At 50.0% G+C, this 13,691-nt stretch overlaps 1 pseudogene; it reads left to right on the forward strand.

The window, feature by feature from the left end:
• The first annotated feature begins 11,749 nt into the window (after positions 1–11,749).
• On the forward strand, positions 11,750–11,952 carry LOC129403766 (small nucleolar RNA U3; annotated as a pseudogene).
• Positions 11,953–13,691: the final 1,739 nt, after the last annotated feature.

Below are 13,691 nucleotides of genomic sequence, written 5' to 3' on the forward strand. Positions count from 1 at the left end.
CCTTCAGGTCGGCCAGAAACGGTGTAAGACTGGGAGATCTCCAGGCCGAAAGCATTCAGATGGATCAGCGGTGCTTGGAGAGGCAGGCTGTCAGCTGTCTCTGCTGGAGCTGTTCGCAGGAAGCTGGGGCGTGTATCTGATTGAAGAGGAGGAGGGCGGAAGGTTCCTTCCTGCCCTGGACATCCTGGGCGTGTGTGGTCAGGAGTCCAGGGCTGGGTTACTTGGACAGCCGTGTCCGGGGCTGCTTGATCTCCCTCGGGCTGCCTATTGGCACACATGGTGAGAAGGCTGGCAGAGCCACGGAAGCCTCCGGTCCCATGATGAGTGGTCAGCAGAGCCGGATGTCAGCTGGTACCTTTCCCAGCCCCAGCTTATCTGATGGGAACCCCAGGCAACCAGCGTGTATCATCAAAACACCCCAGTTCCCGCGTCAATAAATAGAGCAGCGTTTGAAGTGCCCCTTAGCACAGTCTAAAATGTAAACATGGCCTTTTTTCTTTTTTTTTTCTTTTGGGTCACGCCTGACGATGCACAGGGGTTACTCCTGGCTCTGCACTCAGGAATTACCCCTGGCGGTGCTCAGGGGACCATATGGGATGCTGGGAATTGAACTCGGGTCGGCCGCATGCAAGGCAAATGCCCTACCCGCTGTGCTATCGCTCCAGCCCCAAACGTGGCCTTCTTTCTATCATGAAAGGATGGTTTGGCATTGGCGTATCCATACTTTCCGAGACGTGTTGTTGTATTAATAGGCGAAGGGGGAAAAGATCGTCCTTTTCATAGATATATTAGTGGAAGGATACATTTCAGATGAAGGGGTGAATCAACTGGGAAGAGAAAGGAGCTCACTGCACCTAATCAAGAAATTGATTTTGCAAAAAATGTTCAGACAATGCATATTCACGGCAGCAACATCATAAAAATATCCTTGGAGTCAGAACTACATGCCCCATATTTCTACGCAGCAAGCAGTTAAGCAAATGAATCCAGTTTCTATATAGAGTGACATAATTTGGATCGGGTGAACTGAACAACAGAAGGACGTGCAAGGCATGAAACTTCTAGTTTTTAGGGGGCTTTTTAAAAAAAAATGTATTGAATCACCATGATATAGTTACAAGTTTTCATGTTTGGGTTACAATATCACAATGATCAAACACCCATCCCTCCACCAGTGCATATTCTCCACCACCAATATCCCCCTTTCCCACCCTCCCCCTGCCTCCATGGCAGACAATATTCCCCATACTCTCTCTCTACTTTGGGGCATTATGGCTTGCAACACAGACACTGAGAGGTCATCATGTTTGGTCCATTATCTGCTTTCGGCATGCATCTCCCATCCCGACTGGTTCCTCCAGCCATCATTTTCTTAGTGATCCCTTCTCTATTCCATCTGCCTTCTCCCCTCCGTTCATGAAGCAGGCTTCCAGCTATGGGGCAATCCCCCTGGCATGGGGGGCTTTTTGAGCCACACCCAGTGGTTGTCAGGGCATACTCCTGGCTCTGCACTCAGGGATCGATCCTGGGGGGCTCGGAGGACTAGATGGGATGCCAGGAATGGAACCCGGGTCGGCGGCATGAAAGGAAACAACCTATTCACTGTCCCAATACTCCAGCACCCCCCTCCCCAATTTTTAAATTTTCTCTAAATGTTGCTTAAGCTCCAACCCAGCCCCTTTCTTGTTTGGGTCACACCCTGTGGTGCTCAGGGGCCAGTGCTTGCTCCGTGCTTCGGGGTCACCGTGTAATGCTGGGGTTTGAACTAGGGCCTCCTGTAGGCAAAGTATATCCTCAGCCTGTCGAGCTCTTCTACCTTGGTTCTGCCACTTCCAACCTTTCCAGGGCTCATCTAAATAGTTTAATATTTTTATTACACCCCCTTGTTAGAGGCTGGAGTGACAGCACAGTGGGTAGGGCGTTTGCCTTGCACGCGGCTGACCTGGGTTCGATTCCTCCGTCCCTCTCGGAGAGCCCGGCAAGCTACCGAGAGTATCCTGCCCGCATGGCAGAGCCTGGCAAGCCCCCCGTTGGCGTATTCGGTATGCCAAAAACAGGAACAAGTCTCACAGTGGAGACCTTACTGGTGCCCACTCAAGCAAATTGACGAGCAACAGGAAGACAGTGATACAGTGATACAGTGATTTCTCTAGCTAGAGAAAAAGGATTAAGGATTACAGATAGATAGCTATAGATACAGATATATAGGCTTTTTGGGTACACGAGGTGATGCACAGGGCTTCCTTCTGGCTCTGCACTCAGGAATGACTCCTGGCGGTGCTTGGGGGACCATATGGGATGCCGGGGATTGAACCCAGGTTGGCTGTGTGCAAGGCAAATGCCCTCCCCGCTGTGCTATTATTGCTGTGGCCTAAAAGTTTAACATTGCAAGCTTTAAAAAAATCTTTGAAGTGAATTTCAAATTTTGTAGGGGGCATTGTTATGGGATGTTGATTTGGCGGGTGGCTTAATTTTTGGATGTTTCCCTGGTAATATAATACCTTTGCGTATGTGCGGTCGGGTCAAGGCTGGTTAAAATGTGGTCTTATGCTAAAAATAATGCCAGTGCACTCATGGTTGGGTTCAGACTCTGCTCCTTTATCCATTAGATAAAGCAGTTAAACTGCCTTGCACAAGCCTTGTCTGTCCTTGCTAATGCTTTGGGTTGCTTAAGCAAACAAATCCCAGGAGAGTGCGTGCTAACATACACTGTCTCTGTCTCTCTGTCTGTCTGTGTCGCCGTGGTCATAAACTGCTCAGTATTGCCAGGTATTTGGAGCCAGAGGATTCCTGGACCTTTAACCCATCATTCTGGAGTGGGGCAGCCCAGAAGGTCCCACTTTTGTCTTTGCTTTGATTATAAGAGATACTTTTCAAAAAGGATAATATTTGCACACAGCCTACAATTTATTTTTTAAAAGTTGGGGTGTGTGTGTGTGTGTGTGTGTGTGTATGTGTATGTGTGTGTGATTCTCAGGGGTTACTCTGACTCTGCACTTAGGAATTAGTTCTGGCAGTGCTCTGGGGACCGTATGGGATGCCGGGGATGGAATCCAGGTTGGTCACATGCAAGACATGCGCCTTCCCCCACTGTACTATCTCTCTAGTCCAAGCCTACAATTTAAATGTGTTGAAAGGCAGGTAGTAAAAGCCAAGTCCTGGCCCCTCCACCGGGCTGTGACCTTCCTGAGTCCCTCCCTGAGGGGACCAGAGCATTAATTGTTCCCAGTGAGATTCTGTAGATCGCCAGTCTGTCTACCTATCTCTGTCTCTGTCCCCTGTCTCTCTTTTTTTTTTTCAGCATAGATGCTACTACACCATCTAGATTACTCTTTAACTTGTTGTTATTGGTATTGGTATTTATTGGTATTGGTATTGGTATTTATTTCTCTTTTAATTGATCAAGGTACTGGAATTTGGAGTACTGTTAGTGATAATTCCAGGACCGCCACCATCACCGAGGTACCCATCTCCCTCCCCAGGGCTCCTAACACCTCTCCCTCTCAACCCCCACCCTCAACCCAAAGGTATTAATCAGTTCTTCCACTGTGTTGCCTTTGACCCTTGGTTGTTCCCTTGCATTAAGCCCCACATACAAGAGAGATCATTCTGGGGCTGGAGCAATAGCACAGCGGGTAGGGCATTTGCCTTGCACTCAGCCAACCCGGGTTCGATTCCCAGCATCCCGTATGGTCCCCTGAGCACTCCAGGAGTGATTCCTGAGTGTGTGAGCCAGGAGTAACCCCTGTGCATTGCTGGTGTGACCCAAACCCCACCCCCCAAGAAAAGAGAGATCATTCTGTGTCTCTCCCTTTCCATCTGACTCACTTCACTCAGCATGACATCTTCTAGTTTAATACCTGTCACAACAAATACCAGGGTTTGTCCTTTCTCAGAGCTATATGATGTTTCATTGTGTGGATGAACTTCTTGATCCATTCATCCATATTTGGGCACTTGGATTGCCCATTGTGAGAAAAAAGTATATATTATCACGTATATTTGATAAGTCATTTATCACTATATCTCATGTACATTATCTATACTATGCTATATTATATGATGCTTATACAAAATTCTATTACATAATAATATATTATAGCTATAGCACAGCGGGTAGGGCATTTGCCTTGCATGCGGCCAACCCGGGGTCGATTCCTCCGTCCCTCTCGGAGAGGCCGGCAAGCTACCAAGAGTATCCCGCCCTCATGGCAGGGCCTGGCAAGCTACCCAAGGAGTATTCAATATGCCAAAAACAGTAACAACAAGTCTCACAATGGAGACCTTACTGGTGCCCGCTTGAACAACGGGACAATAGTGCTACCGGGTCTGAAGAGATCGTTGCAGCAAGTTGCTCGGGTCCGAGGTTCCTTTGTGTGTCTCTGGATCCTGGCCGTGTGGGAGCTTAAGTAGACGGTGGCTGGTTGTGGCATCATCTCAGAGTCTCATGGGGCGGGGGGAAGGAGGAGTGCCCACTCCTCCCCTATCCCGTGAGGCCTGGCGTTTGGCGCTACCACTGCTCGCTCGTACCTGGAACTTATCGCTGACTTATAAAAAATGGCGGTGGCCGGAGTTCCTAGGGGGTAGGTGGGGGGATGGCACCTACCCCCCGTCCACCCAGACTTGTACTGATGGGGCTTCCAGGCTGCGACCAGGAGGCTCAGGAACCCCACGGATAATTTTCAGCCACCCGGTGGGGAACCGTGTTGGGGTGCCAAGGATTGAATTTGGCTCAGGTTCAGGGAGAGGCTTGGGGGTGTGGAGCACTGCTGTGCCAGTGATGCGGGGGTCTCTGGGCTGCAGAGGTGATGATCAGGCAACCCCGGGGTGCGGGGAGGGAACTAGGGGGCCCTACAGACCTGCACACGGACCCCTAGACTCTCTTCTGGCCCTGAACACACTTAAAAATGTTGAAAAACAAAACTATTGCTTTGAATAATTGATTTTTTAAAAAGTTTATTTTATTTATTTTTTTGCTTTTTTTGGGTCACACCCAGCGATGCTCAGGGGTTGCTCTTGGTTCTGCATTCAGGAATCACTCCTGGCGGTGCTTGGGGGACCCTACGGGATGCCAGGGATTGAACCTGGGTTGGCTACTTACAAGGCAAACACCCTCCCTGCTGTATTATTGCTCCAGCCTGATTAATTGCTGTGAATAATAGAGTTTCAGGCATACTATGTTCCACCTCTAAACCCGCTTCCATTTCTAGGGGCTGGAGAAATAGCCCCAGGAGCTGAGTTTATGCTGTGCATGCATGAAGCCCTAGCTTCAGTCCCCAGCACCCCAGGGTCCCCTAAGCACCACCAAAAGTGACCCCTGAGGACAGAGCCAGTCGTAAATTTGCCAGGTGTGGATCAAGAGACAAAAATAAAAACTCATGCTCTGATCACTGTATCACTGTCATCCCGTTGCTCATCGATTTGCTCAATCGGGCACCAGTAACGTCTCCAAGTGAGACTTATTGTTACTGTTTTTGGCATATCGAATATGCCACGGGGAGCTTGTCAGGCTCTGCCATGTAGGTGAGATACTCTTGGTAGCTTGCCGGACTCTCCGAGGGGACACAGGAATCAAACCCAGGTCAGCTGCATGCAAGGCAAACACTCTACCCACTGTGCTATCGCTCCAGCCATATATATATATATATATATATATATATATACACATATATATATGTGTGTATATATGTGGCTAGAGCCACATGTATATATATGTATATATATTTATTTATATGTGTGTGTGATTACAGAACTGAGAATGCCAAGTCAGAGGGGAGTGGGTGAGCAGAGTTGGGGTCAGTGAACTAATAGAAAATAATGATATTGGTGAAGTGTCTTGGGCATTTTGATGGGGATAAGGTGAGGTAACTGTGTACATCAAAACCATAACATTAACATTACTATGAACAGGTTACTCAAATTATAATAATTACTTCTTTAAAATGGGTTTGCCAAGGCCCTATGTGGAGTTATTAGAGGGGTCCTTGAGGTCTCGGTGGAATAACAAAGAATGACATTGGCAGCAAGTATCTGGAACATTAGCTAAAATGTTCTTATTAATGTTACAAATCACGGCTTCCAAAGAGATGTTGAGAAAAATAAAATACAAAATTTAAATCTTATGTGTATATATATATACACATACATATACGCACACATATATGTGTATGTATATTTATGTGTGTATATGTATGTATGTATGTATCTAGCTACACCTTTGATCAAAACTGAGAGAAAAACTTTCCCCAATATTTTTACATGAAGTATTCATCATTCTATAATTTTATAAATTCATAATTTTATAGTATGAATACTTGCTCTGATAGTTTATTTTATTTTATTTTATTTTTATTTTTATTTTTATTTTTTTTTTGCTTTTTGGGTCACACCCAGCGATGCTCAGGGGTTACTCCTGGCTTTGCACTCAGGAATTACTCCTGGCGGTGCTTGGGGGACCATATGGGATGCCGGGGATCGAACCCAGATCGGCCGCGTGCAAGGCAAATGCCCTACCCGCTGTGCTATTGCTCCGGCCCCAGTTTCTTTTATTTTAAACTGGTTTTATAGTCTCTGGATGCCAACATCCAGAGACAATAAAACCAAGCTCCTGGAAGAGAGCGATGCAGAGTCTCTTGCCCCCGCACCTGGCTGTCTTCACCGGGGCCCCTTGGAGGAGGTGGGTTGGGTTTCCTTCGCTGCCTCAAGCAGAGACCCCGCAGCCGAAGACCTCTGGAACCCAGCCACAGCCATGCTCAAGGCCACTCTCCACACATTCGGACGAGCCTCACTCACGAAGGAACCGGCAGAGAATTCCAGGTATGTGGGACCCAGGCCTGAGATCTCCAAGCCTGCTCAGATCAGGACTGGGCCTCTTCTGCCCAGATCCCCCATTTTTCAGTAGCTAGGCAGTCACACCCAGAAACTGCCCCCGGCACCGTGCAATCCCATCAATGGCCAACATCCAAAGACTATAAAACCAAGCTCCCGAAAGCGACATCTTATACCCTAGTTCTCCCTCTGGGAGAATCTGGCAAGCTACCGGGAGTTTCCTGCCCACATGGGAGAGCCTGGCAAACTCCCCGTGGCGTATTCATATGCCCAAATCAGTAACAAGCTGGGGCTCATTCCCCTGATCCTGAAAGAGCCTCTAATGCGGCACCATTGGGAAGGACGAGTAAAGAGAGCTTTCTAAAATCTCAGGGCTAGGATGAATGGAGGCGTTATTGAGACTGCTCGAGAAATTCGACGATCAAGGGGATGATGACGATGATGATGATTTTAAACTGGTACATTTAGGGCCAGGAGGTAGGGTACTTCCCTTGCATATGGCCAACTAGGGAACAATCCCGAGTACCCCGTATGGTCCCTTGAGCTCAGCCAGGAGTGATGCCTGAAGGCAGAGCCAGAAGTAAGGCCTGAGCACTGCTGGGTGTGGCTCCACATCGAGAGGAAAAACCCACCAAATAAACAAAAATCTCCAATAAAAAGTTCCCTGGGTCAGGGCTTGAGCGATAGCAGAACGAGGAGGGCGTTTTCCTTGCACACGGCCAACACGGGCTCAACTCCCAGCATCCTATATGGTCCCCTGAGCACCGCCAGGAGTAATTTCTGAGTGCAGAGTCAGGAGTAACCCCTGTGCATCACCGGGTGTGACCCAAAAAGAAGAAAAAAAAAATTCCCGGGGTGTGTGTGTGAGTGAGTGAGTGTGTGTGTGTGTGTGTGTGTGTGTGTGTGTGTGTGTGTCTGTGTGTGTGTTTTGCCTGACAGGGCCAGAGATAGTTCCAAGCATGGTTTGCACGCAGAAGACCTGAGCACTGCTGGGTGTGGCCCCCAAACCAAAAAGAGAAAGAAGAAAATACGGTAACCCTGAGATCCAAGCTTTGCACACGCTTTGTGTGTGCCAAATCGTGGAGCTAACGCCAGCGCGGCGACATATAATGCACTTCCGGAACCCATATGCCTTGCTTCGGACACTTAACTTTTATTTATTTATTTATTTATTGATTGATTTGGGGTCAACCCAATGGTGCTCAAGGTTTACTCCTGACTCTGGCTCAGGGATCACTCCTGGGGGTGCTCAGGGGTCTATATTGGGGTGCCAAGGATTGAACCCTGGTTAATCAGGCCCCCCATAACTGACACGTTAGACATTGAATTACAATATTCCATTCCCCTCCCCCAGCCCTTGCTGGGTGACAAATACCAGCGTCCTCCTGACCCCCCTCAACCCTCCATAGCCCGGTTTCCTCACCCCCAACTGCTGTATTCTCTGCTTCCCTGGGATGGATGTCCCATCTCAAAAGAACTCCTCCATCTAACGGCTTTTTTTTTTTTTTTTTTTTTTTTTTGCTTTTTGGGTCACACCTGGCAATGCACAGGGGTTACTCCTGGCTTTGCACTCAGGAATCACCCCTGGCGGTGCTCAGGGGACCATATGGGATGCTGGGAATCGAACCCGGGTCGGCCGCATGCAAGGCAAACGCCCTACCCGCTGTGCTATCACTCCAGCCCCTACCATCTAACATTTTTAATTAAAAAAAAATTTTTTTTTAAAGTTTTTGGACCAAGTCCTGGCAGCCAAAAACCTCCAGAACTCAAACGTTGCTAATCTCACACCTGGCCTCCACGTGCTCGGCCCATTTGCTGCATGTGCCAAATTTGCCTCATTTGCCACGCATTTGCCATGTGGTCCAGGAATAGGTTCACGCAAATGCGGCAAATGTGGCCGCATGACACTTTGCAGGCAGAAGACTTGAGCACTGCTGGGTGTGGCCCCCAAACCGAAAAGAGAAAGAAGAAAGTAGAGTAAGCCTGAGATCCAAGCTTTGCACACGCTTTGTGTGTGCCACATTGTGGGGCTAATGCCAGAACAGCACCATATCACACACACACACACACACACACACACACACATAAAAGCACACAAGGCTGAACCTCTAACAACATGCTAGTGATCTCTTATAGAAGGGCTTAATGGCCCCTGTGTGAAATACAACAATCCTCACATTCTTCCCTCTAAGGATACTTTTTTTTGTAGCATTTTCAGCAGTTTCTCATAACAAACCACACAAAATACATTACTTCGGTCCTGCTTTGGGGCAGGGATTGGGGTTCGGGATGGAAACACCCGAAATAGGGTGGCGGGAAGGTGTCATGGTGTTTGAACATTAAATGTAATCCAATATTGTGAACTACCATGTAAAATACAAAAATTATATAAAGAAAAAAAGATTGGGGGCCATACATGGTAATGCTTAGAGGCTATTCCTGGCTCTGGGTGCGGGGAACGTTTCCGGTGGTGCTTTGGCATCACATGCTGGTCGTTCAGCTGTGTGCTAGGCTGGCTAGTGCCTTCACACTGCACTCTCTCTCTGGCTCTCCATCCACCTCACTTCCTGGATCCCCTCTCCCACCCCCTCTTCCCCCACAGGGCTCTGCATCCTCTCTCCTTGCTTGGTGCTCATCCACTCATCCCCTGGTCCCCGCGTCTCTCTCTCTCTCTCAGTCGCCTGTGCACATGTTTCCTAGGGCTGATGGAACAGATTGCACCCACCCTCGCCGCCTGCCTGAAACCAACACAGATGAATTCTAGAAGTCGGAGAGTCCTAGCTTTAGTCTCACGAGGCTAGACTCAAACGGGCGGCAGGGCAACATGTGTTTCTGGAGGCCCCACGCGGAGGTTGCTCTCCTGCTTCCGTCATCACCGAGAGGCTGCCCCCGGCCCTGATTCACAGCCTCTTTCCTCTTCCAAGCCAGCGGCGTCTGACAGAGGTCTCCACCATCCCTCCGTGTTTCCCCTTCCTCCCACTGTCCCTTGGGATGGCCGTGGGGCCACCGGATAACCCTGAGAATCTCCCTAGCAGTAGCCTCAATTTCCCTTTCCATGTCAGCAAGCTCTTAGCATAAGTTCTGAGCAATAACACACAGACAAATCCATTCTGGGGCAAGTCTCACATACGCACAGACCACAGACTGTGAGTTCTTACAATGCAGAGCCTGACATTTCTGTCTCCTCTCCCTCCCCTGGGGTGTTACAAACCTTGCTCTGTCCTTGATACTCAATAATAGGCTTTTTTTTTTTTTATTCTGGTGGTGGGTGTGGTGTTAGAACAATGAAGGCATGGAACTATCCTTAACAGTATTATAAAAATCCTGACACTGGGCCGAAGCGATAGTACTAGCACAGCGGGGAGGGCATTTGCCTTGCACATGGCCGACCCGAGTTGAATCCTTGGCATCCCATAGGGTCCCCCAAGCACCGCCACGAGTAATTCCTGAGTGCAGAGCCAGGAGTATCCCCTGAGCATCGCTGGGTGTGACCCAAAAAATCAGAAAAAAAGCCCCAACAACCCAACAACAACAACAACAACAAAACACCTCAATAAAAGTGGGAGGGGGAGGCAGAAACAGCAAAACTAGTAAAATAATATACATTTTAGGGGGCTGGAGCCATAGCACAGCGGGTAGGGCATTTGCCTTGCGTGCTGCCAACCCAAGTTCGATTCCCAGCATCCCATATGGTCCCCAGAGCACTGCCAGGGGTAATTCCTGAGTGTAGAGTCAGGAGTGACCCCTGTGCATCAGCCAGGTGTGACCCAAAAAGCAAAAAAAAAAAAAAAAAAAAAAAGAATATGCATTTTAAGCTATTGAGCTATGAGTTAGATGGCGGATCTATCCAGAGGGGCACATACTCAGGAATTGAGCCCTCCAACTGTAAAACTCACCAGCTAAGGAGAACTTGCATCCTGTGTTTAAAAATTTATTTAAAAAGTTCTTGGCTTTGGGCGCTGGAGTGATAGCACAGTGGGTAGGGCGTTTGCCTTGCACGGGGCCAACCCGGGTTCAATTCCAAGGATCCCATAGGGTCCCCCAGCACTGCCGGGGTAATTCCTGAGTGTAGATCCAGGAGTAACCACTAAGTATCGCCGGATGTGACCCAAAAAAGAAAAAAAAAGTTCTTGGCTGTGGTGTGGCCATGTTGCTTCTGTCCTGTCATTAGAGAGACCATGACTAAAAAGTCTAAAATTATACAGAGGGGCCGGAGAGATAGTACAGTGGGTAGGGTGTTTGCCTTGCACACGGCCAACCCGGGTTTGATCCCATAAGGTCCCCCAGGCCCCACCAGGAGTCATTCCTGAGTGCAGAGCCCAGAGTAACCCCTGAGCATCGCTGGGTGTGGCCCCCCCAAAGCAAAAATAGATAAATAAATAATAAAATTATACAGAAACTCAAGCCAGTTCCTGCTCTTGGGTGAGCTCTAGAGAGAATGTGTGCTATCATGGAAATGTCCACCTCTGCGGCTGTCCACAGCAGTAGCCACTAGCCACGGTACCACTCGCAAATGCGGCTAGGGAATGTTGACACCTGATTTCATGGCCTGAAAGTCAATGGGAAGAGCTTCCCATGGCTGGTGGCTACGGCATTCGGCAGCTCCGTTGCTAGGAGAAGGAAGGTTGGTGAGAGAGCGGATGGTTTTTTGTTTTTGTTTTTGCTTTTTGGGTCACATCCGGCAATACACAGGGGTTACTCCTGGCTCATGCACTCAGGAATTACTCCTGGCGGTGCTGGGGAGACCATATGGGATGCTGGGAATTGAACCCAGGTCAGCCGCGTGCAAGGCAAACGCCCTCCCCGCTGTGCTATCACTCCGGCCCCGAGAGCGGAGGGTTTTATCGTGAGCTCTACAACCTCTAGAGCATCTCATTCCCACATGACAGAGAAAATCTGAGCTTAGAACGTGAGTGTGCCCAAGACGTTGCTGAAAGGGATCATTTCTCTAAGTCATCACTGGAGAAGTTTCTCCAATAGTGTAGAGAAACCAGGGGAAGAGTCAGGTCATCCGCCCAGCGCGGGAAGCCGGTTGTAGGTGTTGCTTTGGTGACTCCCTTTAAGCACTGAAGACTGTTCTCGTCCTTCGGAAGAGTGAGAGGGAGACGATGCAGTCTGAGTGGTTCCGGTAAAGGAAATAAAGAAAGTAAGCGCCTGCAGTCTCCTAGTCGGGGAGTGGAGAAGGAAGGAGTCTGGCTGGCTGGACATTGGGCCCGTACCCAAGTGGGGATCCTGCCCCCTTAAGGTAACACGCAAGTGGGACTGGGGCCATAGCACAGCGGGTAGGGCATTTGCCTTGCACGCGGCTGACCCAGATTCGATCCCCGGCATCCCATAAGGTCCCCTGAGCACCACCAGGAGTAACTCCTTGAGTGCAGAGCCAGGAGTAACCCCTGAGCATCGCCAGTGTGACACCCCCCCCCCAAAAAAAAGTAACACACAAGCACAGAGAATTAGGACCCAGAAAACAGTTGATAATTCCAGATGGAACAGAGGGCAGGGAAGTTCAGGGGAGCCAAGGCAGTTGACCCGGGAGAATGAAATGTCTGCCTGCGGGCCAAAGCCAGGCTCTGTAATTCTGGCAGTATTGGGGGTTCCAACTCCTAGAATTCAGGAGGACCGGGTGTCCTAGCCCTGTGGTGGCGCTGAGAAACTTGGGGGATGTGATGTTATCCAGCTTCAAAGGCCCTGGCAGCGCTGTACTACTCATGTCGGGACTGGAGCGATAGCACAGCGGGTAGGGCGTTTGCCTTGCAAGCGGCCGACCCAGGTTCGATTCCTCCGTCCCTCTTGGAGAGCCTGGTAAGCTACCAAGAGTATCCTGCCCGCACAGCAGAGCCTGGCAAGCTCCCTGTGGGGTATTCAATATGCCAAAAACAGTAACAAGTCGCACAATGGAGACGTTACTGGTGCCCACTTGAGCAAATCTATGAACAACAGGATGACAGTGCTACAGTGTTACTACTCACGTTACAGCAAATCATTAGGAAAAGAAGACAGGGCAGTGTTGGAGAGAAAATACAGAGGTTAAGGCACCTGCCTCAGGCAGCTAATCCTGGTTCGGTCCCTGGCACCACACATGGTCCCTGAGTACAGAACTAGTAGTATCCCCTGAGGACCTCTGGCTATGGCCCAAAAGTGAGGAGGAGGAGGAGGAGAAGATGGAGAGAAGGAGATGGAGGAGGAGGAGATGGAGGAGGAGGAGAAGGAGGAGGAGAAATAGGAGCAGAAGAAGGAGGAGGAGAAATAGGAGGAGAAGAGGAGGAGGAGGAAGAGGAGAAGGAGGAGGACAAGGAAGAGAAGGAGAAGGAGAAGAAAGAGAAGGGGAAAGGATGAGAAAAAGCAGGGGGGAGGAGGAGAGGAGGAGGGGAGGAGGAGGAGGGGAGGAGGAGGAGGAGGAGGGGAGGAGGAGGAGGAGGGGAGGAGGGAGAGGAGGGGAGGAGGAGGAGGGGAAGAGGAGGAGGAGGAGGGGAGAGGAGGAGGAGTAGGGGAGGAGGAGGGGAGGAGGAGGAGGGGAGAAGGAGGAGGGGAGGAGGGGAAGAGGAGGAGGGGAGGAGGGAGAGGAGGGAAGGAGGAGGAGGGGAGAAGGAGGAGGGGAGGAGGGGAAGAGGATGAGGGGAGGAGGAGGAGGAGGAGAGGAGGAGGAGGAGGGGAGGAGGAGGAGGAGGGGAGGAGGGAGAGGAGGGGAGGAGGAGGAGGAGAGGAAGAGGAGGAGGGGAGGAGGAGAAGGGGAGGAGGAGGAGAGGAGGAGGAGGAGGGGAGGAGGAGGAGGGGAGGAGGGGAGGAGGGAGAGGAGGGGAAGAGGAAGAGGGAAGGAAGAAGAGGAGGGGAGGAGGAGGAGGAGGGGAGGGAGAGGAGGGGAG

The sequence above is a fragment of the Sorex araneus genome, chromosome 3 (genome assembly GCF_027595985.1).
Source record: "Sorex araneus isolate mSorAra2 chromosome 3, mSorAra2.pri, whole genome shotgun sequence".
In the NCBI taxonomy this organism is placed as follows: domain Eukaryota; kingdom Metazoa; phylum Chordata; class Mammalia; order Eulipotyphla; family Soricidae; genus Sorex; species Sorex araneus.